Source organism: Peromyscus maniculatus, chromosome 5 (genome assembly GCF_049852395.1).
Source record: "Peromyscus maniculatus bairdii isolate BWxNUB_F1_BW_parent chromosome 5, HU_Pman_BW_mat_3.1, whole genome shotgun sequence".
Taxonomy (NCBI): domain Eukaryota; kingdom Metazoa; phylum Chordata; class Mammalia; order Rodentia; family Cricetidae; genus Peromyscus; species Peromyscus maniculatus.
Window position 1 is genome coordinate 92,846,997 of NC_134856.1, and position 25,538 is coordinate 92,872,534.

General features: G+C 39.6%; 1 protein-coding gene and 1 long non-coding RNA gene across 6 annotated transcripts in view; one reads left to right on the forward strand and one right to left on the reverse strand.

Moving 5' to 3' along the window:
* The window catches only part of Dip2c (disco interacting protein 2 homolog C), a 417,859-nt gene that overhangs the window by 28,860 nt on the left and 363,461 nt on the right, over window positions 1-25,538 (forward strand). The gene's annotated exons all lie outside the window — the stretch shown is intronic.
* LOC121829548 (uncharacterized) lies at window positions 19,080-23,280 on the reverse strand. The gene is made up of 2 exons (XR_006072472.2): window positions 23,159-23,280; window positions 19,080-19,217 (listed from the first exon to the last, which is right to left on the reverse strand). It is a non-coding gene; the product is annotated as an uncharacterized LOC121829548 (long non-coding RNA).

Genomic DNA, 25,538 nt, shown 5'->3' on the forward strand with positions numbered 1-25,538 from the left:
CACATTATATTTATTTTTGTGATATTTCAGCTGTTAAAATGTCTAAAATTAGATTCCTAGAAATCAGGTAGAGGAACTGTTGGCCACATTGTCTGGGTTATGTTTTGAGCACTATAGAAAACTCCTATCACATTGACTATTCTTAGTATTTTTAGAACACCCAATTCATGCTGCTACAAGGATGTTATTTGCTTTTGTTTTTACAAAGAAGCCTAAAGTCTAATGGCTTTATAGACTCCTTAGAGCCCTCTCTTGTAAATAAGGTTCGCTCTGCTGAGGATCTGTCCTCATTGTACCCTTGAAGAGCAGATGCAGTTTAAAAATGATCTCCCTTTCTCTTCTTTCTAGTTGGCTAGTCTTTGCCTGTTTTATTTTCTATCCTTTCAGCTTTATGAAATAGGAGACAAAACAGTCAGATGTTGTTTTATATACAACGCCCTCAACTGGGCTGAGGGATCTATTTCCCTGATTCCTTCTGTTAGTCTCTGTCCTGTGAAGTAACTCAGAATTTCTTGACTTTCTGTTTTTATAGATTTCTATAAAGAATCCCTTTCTTCTCTTTGGTTAATTCTCTGTGGTAATATCTCCTGAGGCTGTTTCTTTGCCTTCAGTTTTGACAACTATGATTTAGTTTCCGAGATGATGAAAGGGTAGTGAAAAGGGCATGGAAAGAAAAAGCAGGAAAGGAAGGAATTATCTCATGATTTTAGTCAGAAGGAAATCACCCAGACAGAAAAAAAAAAAAATGTTAGAAGTGGGTCAGATCCCAGGAAGTTGGATTGAATAAGTGGCACCATGTTACACAGTCCTATTTTACATCATTGTTGTTACTGTGGCAACTGAAAGAATGAGTGTATTCATTTATAGGTCAAATATGTCTTTGCTGACTCTGACTATACTTAGCAGAATTTGTTCAATTTAACTTTGAGAATGCTAGTGGGGAAGAGATTTTCATACGTGTGTCTTTGTGTGTTCTGTGTGTTTGAGTGTGAAGTATTCATATGTTTGTGTATGCATATAATCTTATTACCTAAAATAAAAAATGTGCAATAAAGTAGGGTTATTCATTTATAGAAGGTGCATTCAGGAGATGTACTACCTTTTTCATGTGTATATGGTATGTGTGCATATGTACACATGTGGGGTTACATGTGGAGGCCCACAGTTGATGTTGGGAATCTTTCTCAATAGCTCTCCTTCCTTATTCCTTGAGGCAGGCTCTCTCAGTCAAACCCAGAACTTGTTAGTGCAGCTAGTCTGCTAGCGAGCTTGCTCTGGGGACTCCCTGTCTCTGCCTTCTGAGGCTGGAAACAGAGGTAGCCTACTAAGTCCACTTGGTGTTTATCTGGGGATCTGAATTGTAGTCCTCTTGCTTTCACAGCCAGCCTTTAACTTCTGAACTTTTTTTTTTCATGTGTGTGGAATGAGTATATGTAAATGTATGCACCTTGATACTATTTTTTATAGAATTGAATAGTTGTCCTCCTCTGAGGTATATTTGTATATGTGATGTTGTGTATGCATGGTCATATTTGTGTATGTGTGAATTTGTTTGCATATATTGTGCTTATGTATGAATATATATGCATGTGTGTATATGTGATATACATGTGAATATGTTATATGAATGTTTACATATGACTATGTATGTGTTTACATGTATTTATATGAGTGGGTATGAATGTGTGTCTCTGTAAATGTGTTTATCCATATGTACATATGCAATGTATGTATTTATGTGGCAATTTTTATGGAAGGTATGAATTCATATATGTATTTGCGTTGCACTTGTGTATGCATATATGTACATAGTTGTGTGTGAATGTGCAAATTATGTACATAGTTACATGTGTGCCCATCTTAATGCATTGCATACTTATATTTTTTATGTGTATGACATATTTTATTCCCAGGGGGAGTTATTACTGTATAGCCTATGGTGACTCTCTAGTTGCTCTCTCAGGAAGGGATTGGAATTGTAAATGTTCTCACCATTGCTTAATCATGCCTGAATTTGTATGAAATGCATGTCTGCATATAATGTAAGGTCAAATATATTTTAAAGGTTTAAAGGTGTTAATGAATTATAATAAAATAATGTAATATTTTTGTTCCCTTTGCTTTGTGGGTAATTTTTTTTTTTTTTTTTTTTTTGGCATAGGATATAAGATGCAGTACAAAATGACAGGGAGTTAGTGGTGATGTTGGCTAGGAGGTCTGGCTAATGATTAATTTTTATATTCACAAACATCTGGTTACAACTTTGGAGAAGGGTCACTGACTTGCTGCCTGTTCAATAATTTCAGCATCTTTGTTTCTTTTTAGTCTTCATATTAGTTTTATCCACAGCTGCTCTCCAAAGAAGTTTTTTTCCATAGAAATGTGTAGTGTTGAATTCACTTAATGGGAGAGATCCAGCTGCTTTTTCACATGACTTATTTGCAAACCTCCCTTCCTACCCTGTTTCTACAAGTAGTTAGTAGTCATTAATAGAATTGATTGCTATTTCTTCCTTAGGTTCATCACTTTTATCAGAATAATCTTAGGGGTCTGGGGAGATAGCTCAGTGGAAATGTACTTGGTATGTAGACATGAGGCTTGGGGTTTAGGTTTTTCCAGTGTCCATATGGAAAAAAAGAAAGCTGGTAGGTACAGTGACTGCCTATAATTCCAGCACTAGGGAGGCAAGAGACTACATTTCTGGAGCAATCTGGCTACACTATCTGGAATTTGTGAATTCTGGGTCCAGCAAGAGATTGCCTCAATAAATAAAGTGGAATATAATTGAGGAAGACACCTGATATCAACCTCTGACCTATACACATGCTTATACACAATGCACATATCACACACAGGAAGAAAAAAAGAGTAAAGTTTTATACTATTTATGATGATTAATCCTTGTGCTTTTCTGGGTGAAGTTGAATTGTGACCTGCCTCCAGTTGTGCTAGAGCTTTGGTAACTGTCACTATTTTGAACGATGATTGTCTAACATTCCACCAAAACTGTTGGTCTTACTCTCATCTCTTCAACATGTAGGAGCCTTGGACATGTGTGTGAAGGTGAGTGTGTGCTAGTATAGGTTCCCTGAGATCTCAGTGGGGACCTTAGTTTTTCTTACTAGGATACCAGATATGGCAAAAGATAGAATTCATAGAAAAAATACATAAAGAATTATCCAAAAATAGGTAATGTCATTGATTATGTAAAAAATTGATTTAGATAGAGCATATAAAATCAGAAAAAAGACATTATGAAAGTATTTTTTTTTTTTTTTTTTTTGGTTTTTTTCGAGACAGGGTTTCTCTGTGTAGCTTTGCGCCTTTCCTGGAACTCACTTGGTAGCCCAGGCTGGCCTCGAACTCACAGAGATCCGCCTGCCTCTGCCTCCCGAGTGCTGGGATTAAAGGCGTGCGCCACCACCGCCCGGCGACATTATGAAAGTATTAATGGGTATATCTTATATATTCTAGTATTAGGGCAGCCTAGAACAACATAGGGTTATATAGTATAGAACAGGGAATATCATAGTATTTGATATCATACTATAAAATAATATCACATAGACTAGAATGAATAGCTAATAGTGTTGCATAGAACAGAATAAATAATTCGGTACAGCTCCTTGACTTATGATAGGGCCATGTTCAAAAAAGCCTGAAAATATGAGTAGCATATCTAACCGATAGTTCTTTATTTGTAGCTGGGCAGTGTAGTGCAGTGTAGTTGTCAATTGTCTTTCCTGGTCATTGTGTAGTTAGATAGAAAGCTGCAGCCTGTGGCCACTTCCCAGCATCATGAGAAAGCATTACACTATATCTCACTAGCTTGTGGAAAGATCAAAATCTGTAATTCAAAGTATAGTTTCTACTGATGGTATTGCTTTTGTGCTTTTGAGAAGTCGAAAAGTTGTAAATCAATACACTGTGTATATAGGTCAGGGAACATCTGTAGTGTACTATAGGATAGTATAGTGTCAATAGAATTGGGACTCTAATATTAGACTGTGTATTATAGTATCTGTCCTTGATCTTTCTTTGATTTATTCTGAGAATCAGAACAGAGATATAAGAGGGCAAGGAAGATGGCTTATTATTATTATTAATTATTATTATTATTGTTTGCTTTTAAGGCCATTACTTGTTGGGATCATCTGGTGGGCCCTGTTTATTTGGTAGTATTTGCTGTAGCATTCTATGCAATCTTTGTAGAATTCAGTCTTACCTCTTATGAAAATAGTTGTATATGCTTATTGCCTGTCACAACCTCAATGGATTATACCTATGGTTAGTATTCTGATTATTTCTTTGTATTATCTCTGTTTTGTTAGAGAAAAGGCACATGATAAATGCCATGTATTGTGTAAAGTCAGAGCCTCTTCATTAGTTGACGTTGTATTTGAACAAGAACTACTGAAAACTCCCTCATCTTGAGAAAGCCAGAACCTCTATGACTCCATGTGTCTAGTATAGAGTGGGGGGGGGGCATTTCTAATGTTTCTTTTTCTCACTTCTTTCATTGGGTGATTGTTTCAGGTTCGTTGTGATGAATGAGTAGCTCAAGATTTGGCCAGCAGCCATGAAAGATGAAAGCCCAGCTGGGAAATATCCTGTGTAGCAGAGCTAAGGAGAGATGCTGCAGAGGATTACAGGATACTCCCAGAATTCTCTTGCTGTCCTTACCTTCTTTGATTAGTCTTTTTATTTACTTATTTATTTATTTTTGTTTTTCGAGACAGGGTTTCTCTGTGTAGCTTTGCGCCTTTCCTGGAATTCACTTTGTAGACCAGGCTGGCCTCGAACTCACAGAGATCCGCCTGGCTCTGCCTCCCGAGTGCTGGGATTAAAGGTGTGCGCCACCACTGCCTGGCTTTGATTACTGTCTTAGTCACTGTTCTATTGCTGTGAGAGACAACATGAGCACAGTGACTCTTAAAAAGGAAAGCTTTTAATTGAGACTTGCTTACAGTTTCAGAGGTTTAGTCCATTGTTATCATGGCAAGAAGCATGGCAGCATACAGGCAGACATGATGCTGGAGAAATAGTTGAGAGTCCTACATCCAGATCCACAGGCAACAGGAAGAGAGGGACACTGGGCCTGGTTTGGGCTTTTGAAACCCCAAAGTCCACACCCAGTAGCACACTTCTGACAAGGCCACACCCCCAATCCCTTTTAAGGAGTGCTACTTCCTGAAGACCAAACATTCAAATATATGAGTCTCTGGGTCCATTCTTATTTAAACCACCACAAGTAGCATACTCAGAGGGTCATCTCCTAATTGGACTTGGTTGTTGCCTACTGAGTGAATGTCAGGTGATTTTGAAAAGGGACCTGTGGTGTTGCCCTTGACCTACCTCTCCTTGTAGGAACATCTTCTGAAGAGATGACTTGTAGGGCATCTATTAATCTAAATGTGATTAGCAAAGGATATCCCCTCAGATAAGAGAACTGGAGCCACTTTGATGAGCTATTTTTTATTTCATTCTTTCTAAAGAGAATATTAGTTTTTTTTCAAACTGAACAACCAAAGTCAAAGAAAAATTCAGTATTTTCTTTGGGCCATCTGCCTTGCTATTGAACAATAGAAATAAAAAAGAAAGGACATGACTGCTTCTAGGTATGGTAGAGGAGAAAGTTTATTGTAGATAAAAGGGAGAGTGTAGCCAGAAGCAGAGACATCTGGGAAAGTCCAGAGTGGACATGACCCTGAGTCATGTGGGGAGATAGGAAGGGAAAGGGGGAAGAGGGAGAAATAGAGGAGCTAGGTGTCCTCTCAACAGTCAAGAGGGCAAAGGTACAAAAAGAACAGGTAACCAAAATGTCTGGATTATATATGGAAGGGCAACCCAGCCCTTGGGCTAGAGAGTTCAGGGTAGAGGGTGGGGTATGCTAGCCATACCCTGTAACAGGTAGGGACTGAGGGATGCTGGTAGAACCTGGCAGCCAGGTCCACTTTGATATGTTAAATAGGCACCTCAGCCATTTGGCCTAGGTTTGAGACTTAACAGCTATGTATAGGTAAGTCCTTGGGGGTTAGGAGGCCATAACACACTTTGCAGATCCTCTATTTCTCAGCCTGGTGGAAGACTTTTTCTTACCCAAAGAAATATGTTCTTTTAATGTTTCTGAACCAGGGCATTTTATGTTTTATTTATTTATTTCTTGTATACAAGTGCTCTATCTGCATGTGCACCTGCAGGCCAGAAGAGGGCATCAGATCTCACTACAGATGGCTGTGAGCCACATGTGGTTGCTGGGAATCGAACTCAGAACCTCTGGAAGAGCAGCCAGTGCTCTTAACCTCTGAGCCATCTCTCCAGCCCGAACCAGGGCATTTTAATGAGAGATTTAAAGTGCGTTCTTTAGTTTGTGATAAATGATTAAACTAGCAAGCTCAAGAATTAGACTTGTGATGTAGTTAATATGAGACATTGACTGTAAAGTAGCTTAAAAAAAGCAACCCAGTCTGTTGTTGTCTGTTTTTTTCTAATCTTTTGAGGGGCCTTCTACCCAGTTCCCAAATAAGTCACACACAGAGGCTTAATTATTCATAATTCTTAATTATGAATGTCTGGCCTTAGCTTGGCTTGTTTCTTGCCAGCTTTTCTTAAATTGTTTTGTCTACTTTTTGCCTCTGGGCTTTTCTCTTCTGTAAATTTTACTCTTATCTCATTGCTGGTTGTGTAGCTGGGTGGCTGGCTCCTGGAGTCCTCCTTCTCTTGCTCCTTCTTCCTGATCCTCTCTTCCCAGATTTCTCCTTTTATTTATAACTCTGCCTGCCAGCCCGCCTATCTTTTCTCCTACCTCGCTATTGGCCATTCAGCTTTTTATTAGACCATCAGGTGTTTTAGACAGGCAAACTAACACAGCTTCACAGAGTTAAACAAATGCAATATAAACAAAAGTAACACACCTTAAAATAGTATTTCCCAACACTAGTTCATTGCTGCTTGTGCCAAAGGAATGATGAATTCATGTACTTTACCTGCTGAGACCCTGCTTGACCTAGAAAGGCTTACTTTCCTGAAGTTCTTTGGTGGAGACATGTCAGATCATAGAATATCTTCGGTATTTATTTATTTGCTTGGTTTTAAGACAAGGTCTTATGTAACTCAGGCTGGCCTGCAACCATGTAGTTGATGATTTTAAACTTCTGATCTTTCTACCTCTGCTTCCTGGGTTCTGGTATGACATGCGAGAGCCACCATACTCAGTTTATATAGTGTTAGAGTTCAAACCTAAAGCTTTGTGGGTACTAGGCAGGTACTCACTCTTCCAACTGGACTATAGCTTTAGGCCCCCCTCCCCCTTTTTTGAGATAGTGACTTATACAGCCCAGACTGTCTTTAAACTCCCTGTGAGGTGAAAGGTGATTTTGAACTTTTGATCTTCCTATCTCCATCTTCTTATTTTTTTGAGCCGAGGACCAAACGCTGGGTCTTGCTCTCGCTAGGCAAGCGCTTACCACTGAGCTAAATCCCCAATCCCCCCCCTTTTTTTTTTTTGGTTTTTCGAGACAGGGTTTCTCCATGTAGCTGTGGTGCCTGTCCTGGATCTCGATCTGTAGACCAGGCTGGCCTTGAACTCACAGAGATCCGCCTGGCTCTGCCTTCCAAGTGCTGGGATTAAAGGCATGTGCCACCCCTGCCTGGCCTATCTCCATCTTCTAACTGCTAAGATTCCAGACTGTGCCACTGTGCTTGGTTTGTCATAAAATTTAAAAGTTATATGCTTTCAATTCTTATTAGAGTAATTTTTTTCATCATCATTAGATCCTGATGCACAATATGATTTCCTGGCAGACAGGCCCTGTGGCTCTTCTACTGTGTCTTGGGTGGTGCCCAGGGTAGTGCTATGCACTCTGGATGTGCTTGGTGACATTCAGAGGTCTGTGGCACTCTGGATGCCTTTCCCTGTGTTCCTCTACAGCTGTTTCTGTAGAGTGCCTAGAAGTGAAAGGAATCAGGAGAGGGTGTGGTATGGCTGCTTGGAATTTCTGAGAAGCCTTTAATTTCAGTGGAGAGCCTGGCATGAACACTTTTTTTCCTCCCCCAGGTTGAATAATTGTTTAATGAAGTTTGTCTCCTTACCTGGATTGGGACAGTACTTGTTTAAATGCTGTCTTTGTCTTTTAGGCCCAGAACTGTTGATTTACTAGTAGTGAGTAAAGGGACCTATGCAGAAGTTTCAAAGTCTTTTCCAAAATATTGCAGGAAGCTCATATGATTTGAGAGAATCCATTTTCTCTAGTATACTTTACAGTGCTATGGGAATACAGGCTGTGTATGTAAAGGGGCTGGGCATAAGGTTTGTGGGGGTAGGATGATTGTGTTACAGCATTAAAGTTTATTAATAAACATTTAAAGAGATTATTTAGTTGCCAAGTCATTGTAGATTTTTTTATTTCACCATTAGGCCTTTTTAGAATATTAATTGCTGTTAGAATCCTGGTAGTTTCCTGAATTTACCCCATCAACATATTTTCTGGCAAGCTCCTGTTTATGGTTGATGGACACTAGCCCAGTCACATGTCCTGCTACATTGAGTGTCTCCCCACAAGCAACTGCCAGAGAATCTGATTCCCTTTTTACCAAGCATTTCTGCTTCTGAGCCCTGTGCCAGGGTGTTACCCTTGCTGATGTCCCTGTAGGAAAATACACTCTAGTTCCAGCAGCCTCTGGGGAATGGACTTGTGGAGTATGTGTGAGGCTGGGTTGCCTGGGTTGTATAGAACAATATTCAGAGCTGGCTGCATCTGTATGTAGGGCATCTTTCCTGTGTGCTTCACATGGCAGGGGCCTTTCCTCAGTTTATTAAATTCATGAAGCCGAGGAAGGATGGGTTCAGGACTATAGAGTGTGGATGTGTGCATGTTTAGAGATGTGCATGGACGTGTGACACTTGCCTGCTCCCTGTGCAAACAGCCTTTGGCTTTCCTTGCATATTATTTCTGTATCCTGGCCTCATACCCAGGATCTGTCAGTCAACAAATCTAGTGAATTGCTGATGTAGACACAGCCAAGCTCAGAAACTAGAGAAATTGCAGTGATATCCCAAGTAATATTAAACAAAAATTCATTCAGTTTGATCGTGGAATGACGTGGGTTATACAGCATGGCTTAGTAGCTGTATAAATGGCATATCAGATCTTAAGAACATGTTTTGAGGGATGGGGATTTTGTTTTCTAGGCATCTAAGATGTTTTCTAATCATAAGTGAGTGGTTTTAAATATGAGGGGATGTGAATGATGTACATCCAGAGTCTAGAAAATACTTAATATTGAACTTAGGCTCTAAAGCCAAATTTCCAACTCACCAATGGGCCACACCCTAAGGACGTGAAAATAAACTATTGTGGCAATGAATTCTGTGTATTGAACTCATCTTGAACAGGAGTGTAGGATTAATCATTTGTGTTAGGAGAAAACCAATTTCCATGGCTCAAAATATAAATGCCCAATTGACTGTGAGTGCAACTAAAAAAGCCCTTCCTTCCCCTATGTTTTTATTGGTCCATAAATCCATCTCAAGTGATTTACAGTGTGAAGATGAGGAATAGAGATGGTCCTGTGCTGGTGTGAAGGAAGAAGTAAACCTTTCCCCTTTTCGGCTCCACTCTGCCTGTTGTTAACAGAGTGACACAGAGGAAAGCAGCTACAGTTAGCAAGAAGGCATTTGTTAGGAAAAGTAATAGATAGCCATACAAAGAATGTTCTGGCTCTCTCACGGTTTTCTGTGTAACAATTTTGGATGCAGCTCTATCTGCCTCTTTTTTTTTTTTTTTTTTTTTTTTTTTTTTTTTTTTTTTTTTTTAGGGGTAGGCAATGTAGACATAACCTGCAGGATTCTTTCTCTAGGATTGTTCCGTTTGCCTGCCTAGGTCCAAGGCTCTGATGACCATGTGTTAAGCATTGCTAGTTAATGAAGCCAAGCCATATATCTCATTGTATCATCAAGATCGTCATCATCAAGAGAGATGCTCACAGTTGTGTGGTGATGAGAATCAAAGCACCTATGTAGTTGGTCGTAGTGGAGCTGCTAAGGAAAACAGGTGTTTCTGCCTTTCCCAGCATGGATAAGTGCCCAGGAATGTAAAAAAATGTGTTAAAAAAAAGTAATTTGCCCTGGTACCTCTTTTGTTTAAAACAAACAAAAGCAAGCATTCATACTTTTGCATTAACACAAGGGTAGAAAATATTTAGAAAATGCAGCTTTTATTTATTTATTTGTTTGTTTATTGGTGTGTGTGTGTGTGTGTGTGTGTGTGTGTGTGTGATTTACTTGTATATGTGGATAGGCATGCCTTGTATGTGCATATGGAGGCTAGGCCAGAACCTCAGGTGTTTGTTTTTATTTCTCTGCCTTATTGCCTTGTCTCTCACTGACCTGGAAGCTTGCTGTTTTAGTTAGGCTGGTGGGCTGGCTTTAGAGCTTTCACGAACTTTGCCCTGAAATGCTGGGGTTATGAGCATACTCCTTTTTTTTTTTTTTTTTTTTTTTGAAACATGGTGCTGGTGGTTAGAACTCAGGTTCTCATATGAAGCAAGCACTCTCACCCACTGAGATATATCTCCAGCTCTCAGTTTTTTTTTTTTGGGGGGGGTGTTAGATATGAGAATTAGGGAGGGGCAGGTTGTGAGGGTGGAAAAAGCTATTAGGTGCTACCTTTATACTATTTTCTTTTCTAAAACAAAATATTCAAGTTAAGATTGAGTGTAGCTTCTTTATAGCCTCAGCAAGTGGTATTATGGGCCACTTTGTCTCAGCCTATGTCTCAGGCAGTGGTAGAAGAGAGTTGGGAGGGTCTGTGGCAGGCTTGAGGGTGACACACTTCATGTTCTGTTGTCTGGGTCCTCGGTCTCAGAGTGTTTGGGAATGTGGTCAGGAAATTTGTCAAGAGCATTTTGGCCCACAGCCAGCAGCAGGGAGAATAAATATGCCACTTTATTCAAGTTGATACTGCTTAAACTTTTAAAAAATTATTATTTATTTTGAAACAAGGTCTCACTATGTAGTCAACTCTGGTCTGGGTTTTCATTATGTAGCCTAGGTTGGATTTGAAGTCACATTCTTCCTGCCTCAGCTTCCTCATGGCTAGCATCCTTGACATGAACCATCATGTCCACATGTTGCCTAGGGTTTTTTTTTTTTTTCTTTCTTTTTTTTTTTCTCCAATTTTTATTCTGTTAGCTATGCTGGGTGTTCTTTGTATAGACCACATATTTCACCAATAGGTTATTTTTTCTATATAGCTTTCCTTTAAGTTTCTCTACCCATCCCAGGTTTCCCTTTGTGATGGTGTCACTGCTGATGATGAATGGATTACCCAGGAGCAGGGAATACAGCATCTCTTTTCTGACTACTTACTTAGCCTATCTCAGTAGGCTATAGCAGGGTTGGTATTTGGGAAACGCCCAGATTCAGGATGAGAAAAGTTTTAAGGTGTGAATTCATTTAGGCAAATGTTCAGATGCTTTCAGGAGGTTGGAGAGATGGCTCAGCAGTTAAGAGCACTTACTGCTCTTGGAGAGGACACAAATTCAGTTTCCCAGCACTCCTATTGGGTGGCTCACAACTGCCTGTAACTCCAGCTCCAGAGGATCTAATACACTCTTCTGACCGCTTGGGCATCCACACACACACAGCATACACTCATAAGTACACATTTACACATCTTTAAAACATAGGAAATTATTATTATTTTTCGAGACAGGGTTTCTCTGTGTAGTTTTGGTGTCTGTATTGGATCTCACTCTGTGTAGACCAGGTTGGCCTCGAACTCACAGAGATCCACCTGGCTTTGCTTCTGAGTGCTGGAATTAAAGGCATGCGCCACCACTACCTGGCAAGAAATTATTTTATAAGAAATGCTTTCAGAGGCATAATATGGTCTTATCTTGTAAAATACTGTGTGTTTTAGATGAAGTACTTTTTAGAAATGTATTTTATTGAATGATTAGAACAAAAATTAAAATTGTAATGTTTTTGTTTGTTAGCTTTTGTTTCTGAGACAGGATCTTGCTGTGTAGCTCAGACTAGTCTTGAGTTTTCTGTGTAGGCCAGATTATCCTAAAACTCAAGACAATTTTTCTCCCTCAGCTTCTCAAGTGCTGGAAATAAAGCTACCACACCTGGCTCTGAAGTGCTTTTTGCCTGTCTTCCACATCCGTTATTAGATTTTCTGCTCTTTTATACGTAGGAGATTTATCTTTTGAAGAATTTGGTCATTCCACAATGCTTAGTGATGTATTTTTCTGATGTAGCTACTGTGTTGGGAAATAAGATCACCGTTGGTGAGGAGTTGACCTCAGTGGAAAAGCAAAGGAGAACTGAAAACCATTATGTGGTGTAATCCATGACTCAAGACTGGAGATGGTAATCATTATAGAAGGCTATGGGGCTATGGTCTAGGGCCTTACTGGTGCAGGAGAAAGGTCATCAAGAGGCCCTGGTGGATGTCCTCTAAAGGTGGGAGGAGTGGCAAAAGGTGGCCAGGAAAAGAGGGAGCTACAGGGACTTGGCTGGACTGTAGGAAAGATGAATGGTGTACATGAGGGATAGAAGGGTAGGCAGGGGCTGAGACAGGAAAGAAGAGCTATTGATTTTGAGGAGATGGGCCTTGAGAGATAATGGATGAGCATTGCAGAGGGTAGTTAGCTATAAACCACAGAAAGAAGTGTTGGAGCTAGAAGCCGAATACCTTCAGATCTGTTCCTGAGCCCACCTGTAGCTTTTCCATGGCCCTAGACATTTTAAAGGAACATTTGCAATATGTTACAGGTCAGAACAAAGGCAGAACATCTTAGCCAAAGTGGTGTTGGGTCCTGGCTGCAGTTTTCAAGGGCTTAGGACATAAGGATTCTATGTATGAGCTAGAGCTGGCTAGGATTGCAAATTACAGAAAACAACTCAAATAAATTATGCAGAAGAATTGTATGAAGTTGAAAGCTTAGTTCCAAACACCAAGATTTAGATGTCCAGCTCTGGGACCAAGAGGACTTTCAGCTGTCTTGTCTGTTTTTGTAGCTCTGCTTCTGAGAACCAGCTCTCTGAGGTGTCCAGCTGGTAAGTTAGGTGAAAGGTGCTCCCTGCTCTCCCTTGGCTGTGAGCCCAAGTTTGTAGGAAAAGGACTCCATTGATCTGTAGACCTCAGGAATAGTTCTTTCTGAGCTACCACCGGCTGTGATAGTAGAGAGTAGAAAGTGCACATGGCTACAGGGGCCCTTATTTCTCTTGTAAGATGATGACAATAGCCTTGCTATACACAAAGAAATCAGTCAGCCATGTGATGTGTCTCTTGTTTTGGTCTAGCCACATATAGCTGTTCACGGAATTAGGGTAGTTCACAGACCGGAACAGTATAGTCACCTGACCTTGAAAACAGCACAATGCTGTTGACACTACATTCTAACAGTGGGGAAGTACATTCTCAAGGTGACTACCACTACCAAAGGAACAGGAAAGGAAACCACCCTGTATGTTGGAGCCCACCAGTGTGTGACTGTTCTGGAGAGCTCCTCTCTCCTGAGTGTGTGTGTGTGTGTGTGTGTGTGTGTGTGTGTGTGTGTGATCATCCTTGGTAACAGGACTCTGAGGTGGGATGCTAGGCTACACTTCCTTTTTGAATTTTGTTGCTAGTATCTTCCAGATGTAGATGAGAAGACTCAAAATTACTCCTCAGGGAACATAAATCTCCCTATCTTTCTGCCTTCACTTCCTTTCTCCCATACCTCATTTGACACCTAGTATTCCCCATTCCAATTTGTTGTATTATCTTTCCCACCCTTCTTCTTAAAGCTTCTTATTTTTTTCCTAGTCTTGTGGGCTCTTTTTTAGTGTATGCCCCTGGTGGGTGGGAATATGCTATGATCCCATGCAGATTTTTGAAGCCTTATAGCCATGAGGGTAGTAAGATAAAAGGGTAAAAGGTCCAGGCAGCACACACACAGTCACCCTATATTGTTTTTGGTGTTCATTTTTATTGTATAATTATGATCTTATAATGGATATGTAATGATTTAGGATGACTTTTAAAAGCCTTTTTATTATTAAAATAGTATGTGTCCATAGTGGGAAATTTAGACATGTTCGTTTCAAAATTAATTGTGTTACCATGATCAAGTCGTTAATATTTTTATAAAAATTTTTTGTTTTTTTTAATATACTTAAAAGACAGGTTTTATAGATAGCAAATAACACAGTTTTATAAATAAATTTTGGTATGTCTTGGGAATGTGAAATCAGGCAACAGAGCTCTGGCCCAGAAGCCCAAATGCTGCTCTTGGTCGAATCGTTCTAAACAAACTTTGGTAGATTTGCCTTATTAATGCCTATGAATGCTTTTAACTTTGGGGAGAATGTCGCATCTGAGGGTAGAGAAAATTACAGGCTTGGAAAAAAGTACAGGCTTTTAGAGCCCAAAGAAAAAGTAGTAATATGTATTGCTATGTGTAACATTTCAAATGAACTGTTTTTCCTCCCTTTAAGTTTACAGAATGGAAGCCATTGTTTGGCTAGATGTGACTTCCTATGCACCATTGATGCCTAATGAATATTTATTGAATAAAATGGACTTAATGAAAGATTAGATATAGGTCAAGCTTCTCTCATGTTCTATTCTGTCTGTCTTAAGTTCTGTTCTATTCTGTCTTTAGCATAATAGTGCCCATAAGTGAGGTTGTGGATACTTTTGCATTCATCTTATTATTGTGTGACACATGTATAACAAATGTGGAATGGTGCAGCATTTTATTCCATTTGATTTAAAACAATTAAAACTTTTTTGTGAGTTTTGTGTCTGTACATGTATGTGGAGGCCAGAGGAATCTTTCTCTATTGCTGTTAGTTTTTGAGACAAAGTCTCTCTTTGACCCTGGAGCTCACTGGCCATCCAGTTTTGCTAAGTCAGTGAGCTCTAGGGATATGCCTGTCTCTGACTTCCTATCACTAAAATTACAGGTACATGCAACCATGCTTGGCTTTTTATGTAGGTGTTGGGGATCTGATTTCAGATCCTTATGATTGTACAACAAACACTTCAACAACTGAGCCACCTCTCTAGCCTCTTAAAACAATTATCTTGAAAAAATAACAAACAAACAAACAAACAAACAAACAAAAAACCTTTCTTCCTCTGAAGGAGAACCAGCTAGTTGATGTGGAGTTCACATATGTGTGCATGGCATTCTTTTCTCAAATTATTCTCTCAAGTATTAACTATAGTTGTGTACTGGCTGGTTTTATGTGTCAGCTGGACACAAGCTAGAGTCATCAGAGAGGAAGGAGCCTCAGTTGAGGAAATGCCTCCATTGTGACCGAGCTGTAAGGTATTTTCTCAATTAGTGATCAATGGGAGAGGACAGCTGGGTGGTGCTCTCCCTGGGCTGGTGGTCCTGGGTTCTGTAAAAAGCAGCTGAGGAAGCCATGGGAAGCAAGTCAGTAAGCAGTACCACTCCATGGCTTCGGCATCAGCTCCTGCCTCTGGAATACTGTTCTATTTGAGTTCCTGTTCTGACTTCCTTCAGTGTGGAACTGCAATGCTGAAGTGTAAGCCAAATAAACCCTTTCCTTCCTGGTTTGCTTTTGGTTATGGTGTTTTGTCGCAGCAATAGAAACCCTAAGACAAGTTGACAGAAAAGTAAAGAGGTGAAGTGATTTTTGTGTTGAAGACATGTAGGAACTTGGATGTCTGGTGTGGTTTCAATGTGTATGTGGACATCTATAGTGTGATGGCCATAGACATGATATGGTGTGCGTGTGCGTGTGCGTGTGCGTGTGCGTGTGTGTGTGTGTGTGTGTGTGTGTGTGTGTGTGTGTGAGAGAGAGAGAGAGAGAGAGAGAGAGAGAGAGAGAGAGAGAGAGAGAGAGAACACGGTACAGATTCTTTCACATACTATTATTCTGAACAGAATTAGTAAGCAGAAAATATAAGGTAAGAATAGTGTTTGTAGATGACTATGTTCTCCTCCTCCTCCTCCTCCTCCTCCTCCTCCTCCTCCTCCTCCTCCTCCTCCTCCTCCTCCTTTTTCTTCAGTTTAACTTGATACCCAATGGCCACTGTGTTTTCCACAGAAGTTTGCACACTTTCTATGCACCCTCTGTGATGGTGGTTCCAGCATTGTTCCCAGCAGTTCCCCTTGGGCAATCTGCTAGAAGTTGGAAACTCTTTCCTGTCCCACACCTGAGGGCTTAGGACTTCCAGAGAGGAGGAACCTCCTATAAGCTGCTCCTCTGGTTTCAAGGTGGTTCTGATGATGTCAACTTGTAGAAATGTACAAAAGTATTGAGTACTGTCTAGCATACCTTATTAGATTATCTGTATATTTTATTATTATTTAAGTGAATTTAAAAACCATATTTATAGAAAAGTGATATTATTGTAAATAACCTTTTTAATCCATAAAATACAGATGAATTTATAAAAAAATAAAATTATTAGACCATTCCTAATTTTCTTGCTTTTCTTTTGTGGGGGAAGGCATATGATACCATTTATCAGTTTTAACACATGATCCCCCCTCTTACATTCTAACAGTAACATAGACAATGATAATAGCTAGCAGTAGGAAAAGAATTTAGATGTTGAATTTACTTTATCCAAGTATTGACTGAAAGGAGCAACAGTTGGTTAGGAACAAGAGAGAACGATTATTATTGAGGGATTATCTTTCTGATGTCATCTGGTAAGAGGCAATGTCATCTTCAAGGTAACTAGTATCAAATTATGAGCAAAACCCCATAAATACAGTGACAATAAGGAGTGATAAGAGTGATCTAGACTCAGAAGCAATGCCAGATGAGTTTTTATGCATACCATTGTAGCCAGAGTTTTCTGTGTGCCTTATTCTAGCCTTTAATGGCCTTGTTCTGTACCTAATGGGGCCTGAAGTGTAGAAAAAGGTTACTGCTGTCTTGGCCATGGTCACAGAGTAGTCTTGTTTAGCCCTAGAATGTAAAAAAAGAACACTAATGGCTTACTCTGAAAATTGCACTTAAAGGTGAATTCTCTGTAGCTATATAGAACTGTTGAAGTTGTGTGTTTTTCCAGTTAAAAGGTAGAAGAATGTGGTGTGACCTTGGGATCTTTGAAAAATTCTAATGAGCTCTGTTTTAACTTTTAACAGGAATCAGTAATTTGTTATGCTTGATCTTGGACCTTTTTTTTTTTTTTTTTTTTTTTTTTTTTTTTTTTTTTTTTTTTTTTTTTAAAGAGAAAGAGAGACAGAAACCCATCTTTAACAAGGCTTAGGGTGCCACATGGCATGTTTCACAGTAAGCCAGAGCCATTGAGATTAATATATTCATGCATGTATGTCTATGCGTCTTGTATGTGCAAGCTCAGTTAACATGTTGGTTGGGGATGACCTTCCTTTTGGGGTCTAGGATGTGGCTGTGGCACATGTAGTGGCGGGGCTACCATGTCTGCCTTGCCCCTGTCCAGTTCCTGATTCTTGAGGCCTGAGGAAGGCTTCCTTCTACCCGTCTTCCATTGTGAGCTTGGTTTTTGAGTGTGATGAGATTCTAGTAGAAGAAATTGTTTCATAGTCTTTCAAGGAGGAGTTGTGTCTTGGAATGTCCTTTCCCCAGTGCTATTGGCCCAGTTACCTCTTAGTGTTGTCTTCTATGTAGAACAGCTATTTCCTTTAAAAGCCAGGCTACATTCTTTTTGCTAAACCTTAGTTTTCTAACACTTGGTATTTGTTGCTATTGTATGACATGGGTCTTAATCAAAGCACTAGAGGGGTTCCACAACTCTACAGAACCCTGATAAAAGGCCTTAGGGTGCATTCATGTACCTTATTATTCTCCTTTCTTCCTGCTTCCTGGGTACCCTGCCAGCTGTTGGAATGTGCGGGCAGCTGCTGTGCCCTCGTGGAGGCTAGCACCTGTTTGTGGCCTTGTGGAGGAACATGGGGAGTGGCTGAAGGAGTTGCAAGACACCCTGGGAATGCCTGAAGTTAACAGGAATGAAACACTTAAACTATACAAGCCAGATAGAGGAAGAGTTTTCTAGACACATTTGGAAGTTGACTTCTAATTACACCAATGGGTAATGCTGTAAGTCTTTCTTCCTGATGTCCAAAATGAAGTATAATGATGGTAATGATTTGTGATGACTTAGATTAAGTATCTAAATTGATCAGGGTCTTGATTTAATCTGTAAAACCGGTACAATCTGTGCATTTCAAGGAGATTCCAGACTTAAAATGTTCTATAAACTATTAAGTGTAGTGGAAATGTTAGTTTTCATTAACAAAGTCAAATACCCATTGTGTGGGGTTTTTGATATTGGACAGGAGTTTTGAATCTGCCAGAAGGTGCATCCGAAATGATTAACTAGGTGGCTTCCATTAAAACACTTCCTATGCTGTTACTATTGAGAAGAGGGCCAATATCCTTGCTGTACCAACTGATCCCATTGTGTCAGTAATGTGCTAGGGATACACAGATCTTAACATATACATAATTAGTACTTTAAAAAATCAGTAATAAGGCAGGGACAGTTGTTTCTTGGTTTCTTTGGTGAATAACATTTGTGATGAGCACATAGCACTTGTCTGATTACCTGTTGTATGACCTCCACTTTCTTGGTTTTGTGTCTTACAGTTAACAGTACAGCTTCTGTACCAGAGACTGAAGATTGGGGTCTGGGTATTTCTAAACAGAGAAGCAGACATTTTCTAATCCTTTGTAGTTTTAGTTGTAGTAGAGGACTTAAGTATTTTATAGTAAAAGTCACACAGGACGATATATTTCTAGGGTCATGGGACCTTTATCGTGGAAGCAGGTGGTGGCCTAAAACATGTTGAATTGAACTCAGGGCATAGACTTCAGAATAAGACTAGTAAGTTTTGCTGGGCAGTGGTGGCGCAGACCTTTAATCCCAGCACTGGGGAGGCAGAGGCAGGCGGATCTCTGAGTTCGAGGCTAGCCTGGGCTACAGAGTGAGTTACAGGAAAGGTGCAAAGCTACCCATAGAAACCCTGTCTCAAAAAAAAAAAAAAAACCAAACAAACAAACAAACAACAACAACAACAACAAAAAAAACAAACAAACAAACAAAAAAAAGAGAGACTGGTAAGTTTCATAGTTTATCTTCTGGAGACATTCTGGGAAGGGAGGCAAGGACTGGAGGTTTTCCCCATGTGAACTTGTGGTGGCTATGGGTGTGTATCAAGGTTGTTTTTGCTACATAGCCCAGGAATGGAATTGGAACCTGTAGGATATGAAGGGATGTATTAGTCTGTATCCATTTCTACCAGGCAAATTGCATTTTAAATGTTAAATGTGGAATTTTGAATGTTAACTGTAACTGGAAGTTTCTCCCATTCCATCCATTCCCGCCGTCTGCAGCTGCTTATAAAATAATCACTTAGAGGCTTAATTAATTACCAACTATATGGCCTATGGCAGGCTTACACTAGCTAGCTCTTTCATCTTAAATTAACCCATTTCTATTTATCTATGTATTGCCATGCATTCTGTGGCTTTACCTGTATTCCATTACATGTTGCTCTTTGGACAAGCAATTTGGCGTCCTCCCCCCACCTTTTTCCTCTCACTATCTCTCTTGTATTTTCCTGCCTGGCTCCATCCTGCCCTGCCATAGGCCAGTGAAGCTTTATTTATCAACTAATCAGAGCAACATATATTCACAGAAAGACATCCCACAGCAGTTAACCTCGGAGATCTCCATCTTTCTTGCATTATTTATGAAGAAAATAAACTCTAGAAACACCCACATGCCTGTAAACATAGGAACTTCACTATGTAAAATTTTTGCCAAAATGGAATGAATGTAAGTAGAGGGAAAACCCTGCACCAGCTCTTTTCTTAGTCTTCAGAATCAAATATTGTCAAGTTCAAGGCCATCTTTTTTATCATGTTAGTGGCTTACCTTTTTGAGTACTGTGCTTTAGGAACTTAAATATTTAGTTGAAATTGTCACATGTGACTGCATTGGCAGTATAATTTTATTCTTTGTAAAGCTTTTTGGTTCCCCATTAGAATTACTTACCTGAAGCAAGCTTTGCTTGCTGCTATTGTGAAGAAACAGTGTTATAGTGGGGATATCAAATTAAATACAATTACCCTAAAATGAGCATGTTCTTTTCATTCACTTAAAAAATTCATGTATCCATCTAACATGTATTGAGAGCTTGCCATCTTTGTTGCCTAGTCACTGTTCATATATATTTTTAAAGAGTTCCTGCCATCTAGAACTAGAATAAGCATGCATTTAGGACTTGGAGGTAATTAAGGAAGATTCTTTCCCACAGCAATTCTGTTTTTGTTTCTCAGACTTAGTACTCAGCTTATGCCCAGCCTTGATTTACTGGAGGCTCTCTCTCACCTGTCCACCACTTGGCTGGGGCTGATGATGGTGCATGTATGGGCAGAGAAAATTTAAGCAGTTATTGGCTGTGAGTAGAGAAATCATTCATTGTATTACTCGCAGCTTTTTAATATGTTTCAACATTTGTGTAATGGGGAAAATACAAGTAAATCTGGAAATTAAAAAAGAAGTTAATTTGAAACTGTACTTTTGTGGATTAAGACAAAGTTAGTGGGCTGGAGAGATGACTCAGTGTTTAAGAGCACTGACTGCTCCTCCAGAGGACCCAGATTCAATTCCCAGTACCCACATGGCAGCTAACAACTGTCTATAACAGACTCACAGAGACATACCATGCAGGCAAAACACCAATGCATATTTAAAAAAAAGACAGAGTTAGTTGCTTCTGTCATTGCTGTGACGAAACACCTGACAGAGGCTAACTAAAGGAGAAAAACTTGTTTTTGCTCACACTTTGAGGGTACAACAGCTCTTCATGGAGGAAAATCATAGCAGCAGGGGCCTGATGTGACTGGTCCCATTGTACCCGAAGTTAGGAAGCAGAGAGAGAAATGAATGCTGCTGCACAGCTCCCTTCCCCTGTAGCTAGAGTTTTTCTGCCTGGCCCTCAGTCAGGACAAATCTTTGTCACCCGCCAGTCCCACAGCTGCTCAGACCCAACCAAGTAAACACAGAGACTTATATTGCTTACAAACTGTATGGCCATGGCAGGCTTCTTGCTAACTGTTCTTATAGCTTAAATTAATCCATTTCCATAAATCTATACCTTGCCACGTGGCTCGTGGCTTACTGGTGTCTTCACATGCTTCTTGTCATGGTGGCGGCTGGCAGTGATTCCCTTTCCCTTCCTGTTCCCTTAATTCTCCTCTCTGTTAGTCCTGCCTATACTTCCTGCCTGGCCACTGGCCAATCAATGTTTTATTTATTGACCAATCAGAGCAACAGATTTGACATACAGACCATTCCACAGCATTCCCCCCTTCTTAAACCTCTTTAGGAATGTCCTCAAGGACATACCCAGAGATATGTTTACATGATGATTTCAAGTTCAGTCAAGTTGATAAGATGAACTGTGACAGACTGAACAATTGAAGTATGCGTGGCACTTTAAGTGCTTTGGGATTTCTTTTTCTTGGGTTTACCATGTGGTTTATTTATAAAATAAAGTTATTTTATACATAGTTAAGAGCATAGATGGCACCAAAAATACTCAGCTAGTTTGATTTGTCTTAAAATGGGAGAGATGATTGGTTGGAGAAACAACTTGTAAGATTTCATGATAAGCACAGCTTGAGTTAATTTCTATGACTGTTCTCAGGGTCTGCCACTATGAAAGGCTTAAGTTAGTCTGACTTGATGGTCACCTGTGCCGGTCTAGTTTAATGTTAACCACTCCTCTGAGCTAGAGATAACTTCTTGCTTGCTCCTCTTCCTACATTCCTCTGGTTTATCATTGTGGGGGCAGCCAGGCCTTTCTACCCACAGGTGGATGCAGTAAAGCCCCAAGGTCATCTCCTGTTCTTCTATGTCCTTTGCAGCTGTGGAGATGCCATATAATGGTAACTAGTTAGGCAGGCAGTTCTTTAGCACTGGACTTTTACTTTAGACGTAAGGGACCAAACTCAATGGCTTGGGGCATGTATTCCAACTCTTCCTCAGGTAAGAATTACAGTTATAATACCCTTTACATTTGGCAAATTTGGAGAAATCCCTCTAATATCGATCTTATCTTGATGAGTCCAAAAGCCCTGTACCTAATTTACCTTCTATCATAACTAAGGAAAACTGTAACTATAACTATCTAGTCTTCAACTTTATCAAAGACCCTAGAAGGATATAATGCTGCCTGAGTAAACAGGAAGTGCAGAGCAAGCAACTTCCAAAACTATAGAAATGACAGACATCTGGCTTCCAGGACAGTCACCCAAGGTTCCTCTGTAATGTTCAGGCATCCATCTTCAGTCTTTGAGCCTAGAATATCTGGCAGACTTTTCTATGAAGCAGAAATTTTGAAGGACTGTCCTGCCTTATCTTGGCAAAGTTTGGCAGTCTTTTTTTCCTTTGTGTCCTGCTTGTCGAGTTTATACAGCATACTGTCAGGAGTTAAGGCAAGGGCAGTTTCTTGCCCAAATGGCTAGCTTTGCCACAGTGAAAGCAAACTCCATATGGAGGTTCTTCAATGCCCATCATTCTTTTATGAAGTAGATTGGTGCTGCCAGGAGCAGACCTGTCTCACTGTCATGAAAAGCCCTATGTTAACAAAACATTTTAAATGCCATATTCTTGAAGCGTTTGAAGATCACCTATTTAAAATATATCTGTGTCTAACCTTGAAAATATACCTAACACAACTACAAGTTTGATTATTATAGATGACTAACTACTAACCTGCATTTTTAATTATACATACATTTTTTTCCTGTTTTTTCAAGACAGGGTTTCTCGGTGTAGCTTTGAAGCCTGTCCTGGAACTTGCTCTGTAGACCAGGCTGGCCTCAAACTCATGGAGATCCGCCTGCCTCTGCCTCCCAGGTATTGGGATTAAAGGCGTGTGCCACCACTGCCTGGCTGTTACCTTACATTTTTAAATCGTGCTGCATAAGCACGATACCCCAATCAAGAGTAGAAACATACATGTCGTATAACAAAAATAACTTAAATTTGTATCAATATACCAAAATCCATACCAATGTAAAATATTTGAGATGAATATCTTTCTTTTTATCCTATATCCATATATACCCATTAAATGTTGACAAACATCTATAACCCACCAAATGACCAAAAATCACTCACCCTACCTCTTGGGAATGTAGGTTTTGTGTTCTCTAGACTGCTTCCTGTTGTCTTAGGGATATGGCATCTTTAGAAGACCCTGAAAAAATTGAGATAATGGTTAAGTCCTGGGAAAACTGGTTGTAACATTTGTTATCCAGTCTCAGAACTGTTCCCATGCAGATGGATCAGTATATATATCACTTGTCTTGTAGGTTTTCTTTGTTTGTAGCCAAGATTTTCAGGAGGTCTCTCCCAATCAAACATGGTCTCTATTAACCTTGAAGGAATCCATAGTCTTTAATTTCCTGTGGAAACAAAAGCATAACCTTTTCTCCAATGCAATACATTTTCTGAATTCCATTTTAAAATTAAGGCATCCCTAAAGTATCTAGGTTAGTTTATTTCAGCAGTCCCTTTAACAGTCCCATGTCTCTCAGCAGGTGTTGTTTGCTCATCAGCATTCAAAAAATTCAAAGTCAACACAACACCATACAGGATCCAAACTTCCTGTGTATTTCCCATCTTTACTTGGCTTTTTTCTTTTATATTACTTTATTCTCTCTTAAAAGACTTTATTATTTTTAAACTATTTTTTTATATGACTATATATACCAATTTTCTTTTCTTTCTTAAGCCTAGGTACATTTTAAAATACACTGTAACTTGTTTAGAGGTTTTTTTTCTAGTCTGGATCTGTTTTTACTGTGTGTCTCTAGTCTTTTCTGACCATGTGAATCAAACCTTAAATTGCTATGCAGCTTTGTGCTGGTGGCTGGCTCTGTCCTCCTCTAGGTTTGTGAAAGCTGAGCTTTATACCCCACAAGTCTGGCTGGGAGCTGTGCTCAACTGGGAGATGAATTCTGCTGCTCCAGTTCTAAGAAGTTGGTGCCTCATGCTGTGGCAGCCATTTTTACTTAGTTTTATGTTTCTTCTTAGTGTCCTGGGTATTCAAGTGCTTGTTGTACGGCAGAATCTCTAAAAGGAGCTGTATCCCCCCCTTTTTTTCCTTCAGGCCCTATATGGAAATTCAGGCCCCATATTGGGCACTAAATATAGTAGGCTTTCTTTGGGCCACCCACCAGCTCCCAAATCATGAAACAGAGACTTATTAGTTGTGAATACTTGGCCTTATCTTGTGCTTGTCCTACTAGCTCTTATAACTTAATTTAACCTGTTTCTCTTAATCTACAGTTTGACTCAGGACTTTTTACCTTTCTTTCATTCTGTATGTCTTACTTTATGTCTGTCTGTCTGGTGGCTGCCTGGCTATCTGGCCCAGGGTGTCTCCCTCTTTTTCTACCTCATTCGCTCCTCTCTCCTTCTCTTTTGAGCCTAGATTCCTTCTCCTACTTATTCTCTCTGCTCATCAGCTTCACCTATCCCTCTCCTGCCTAGCTATTGGCCATTCAGCTTTTTATTAGATCAATCAGGTGCCTTAGGCAGGCAAAGCACATCTTCACACCATTAAACAAATGCAGCATAAACAAATTAACACCTTTCCATAGTTAAAGTAATATTCTGTAACATAAACAAATGTAACACATCTTTACAGTTAAAGTAATATTTCGCAACAAATGGATTTATTTAAAATACTAAAGTATCTTCACAGAATATTATATTTTTGTAATATGAAAATGTCAAAGTGCTGAGCTATACCCTATAGTCAATAAGAATACATTAGTAGAATCCAATTACAGACATTGTTCTTTAGAAAAATCTAGTTATTTTTGAAAGACTAGGTAGAGAAGGGGAATTTCATATTGAATGAACATTTGGTAAAGATTTGTCTCATTCTAAAAATAGTTAAAAAATACTTCTATTTCCTGTAATGGTTTGCCAGTATGTTAAGAGCGTTGAAACCTAGAGGTGCTAAATGCTAACCTGGCCTGCTCTCTAGATAATTACTTTCACGAATGGACATATTTAAGCAGCACTGGTGTTCATAGTTAGCTGTATATCAGATGTGATAACAAATGTTATTGTACAATGGACTCCCTGCAGATGAAGTAATTTTCTGTAGTTCTAATTATAGTGGAGACCACTGTAAAATTATATAGCCCCAAAGGGACTGATAAAAGCTTGGGAAATAAAAGATTCCAGAATATACTTTTGTAGAAGGCATCTTACTTTCTTCCAAAATATGTGAAGTACTATGTACCAGACCCAAGTGATGCTTATTATTTTAGTTACTTTGAATAAGTTAGTAATGAATGCAAAAATGCAATAAAAGGAGGACATGACTGCTCCTAAGGGGCTGAGGTTTTTATTATAGATATAAGGGAGAGCACAGACAGAAGCAGAGACATCTGCGAGAGAGAAGAGTGAACATGACCTGCAAACTGAACCAGGCCATGGGAGGAGAGGGGCAGGGGAGAAGGGGAAAGACAAGAGGCCAGGAGAGTG